This window comes from Phascolarctos cinereus, unplaced genomic scaffold, assembly GCF_003287225.1.
Source record: "Phascolarctos cinereus isolate Bilbo 61053 unplaced genomic scaffold, phaCin_HiC Scaffold_2;HRSCAF=192, whole genome shotgun sequence".
Lineage (NCBI taxonomy): Eukaryota > Metazoa > Chordata > Mammalia > Diprotodontia > Phascolarctidae > Phascolarctos > Phascolarctos cinereus.
Window position 1 is genome coordinate 206,455,012 of NW_027555625.1, and position 906 is coordinate 206,455,917.

Sequence of the window (906 nt, forward strand, 5' to 3'; positions counted from 1 at the left end):
ATTTACTCTGAGGTTTGGTTGGAGGAACTGGGGGATATTCATCCTGGGTGAAGAGAAGACTTTGCTGGGATACATATAAAAAGATGTCATGTGGAAGAGGGACTGGGTGTGCTCTGTTTTGCCCCAAAAGGAAAAACTTGGTGAAAGTTACAAATTTAAGCTTAACATAGTTGCAGATTTAGGCTTACCATAAGGAAAAACTTTCTAGCAACCAGAGCATTCTAAAAGTAGATGGGCTACCTAGGACGGGGCTTCTTAAACTTTTTCCACTTCGGAAGTTGTTCTGCAGCGGCCGTGGTGGCCGCAGCTGAGGAAGAGGCAGAGGATGATGGCAGATTTTTTGAAAGAATTACCTCTCTCCAACAAAAGCAGATTTCATGCTGATTCTATGTGCAAAGCATTGAACAGACGGCCATCAGTCTATCTTCCCACAAGAGAATATCCATCAGAACAGATTATTGTAACAGAAAAGACGTTCTTTCGTGTTATCTTCATCAGCAATGGGACAAAAAGAATTCTGCAAAGAAGAGTAAGCAGGTACAAGTAGAACTAGAGGTTGAGAGCTCAGTGTCCCCCCCACCAAAAACAAAATTGCCAGGACAGACAGCCAGGACATGATCAAAGACACTTAGGACTCTTGCTTTCCCTCAATCACAGTGTGTGAGCCCCTTCCCTCTGCACTATGCAGCCCAAACCACTTCTGACTTCATAGGAGCCAATGTTTTTTTTTTTATTTCTGCAATTTTTATTTACGTTGTAAAATGTATGGAGTGATGGTTAACAGCCAGTCATGGGATGGTGTAGTGTAACACTGGTAGATGCTTTAAAAAGGGAAAAAAACTTTTTCCACTTGTGACCCCTTTTTGCATTTAGGCAGCATTCCTTGCGTTGCATGGCCTGAGGGCA

The 906-nt window shown here is 42.7% G+C and overlaps 1 pseudogene; it reads left to right on the forward strand.

Annotated features, from left to right (window-relative positions):
- Positions 1-325: 325 nt before the first annotated feature.
- On the forward strand, positions 326-632 carry LOC110212715 (DET1- and DDB1-associated protein 1 pseudogene; annotated as a pseudogene).
- The last annotated feature ends 274 nt before the right edge of the window (positions 633-906 follow it).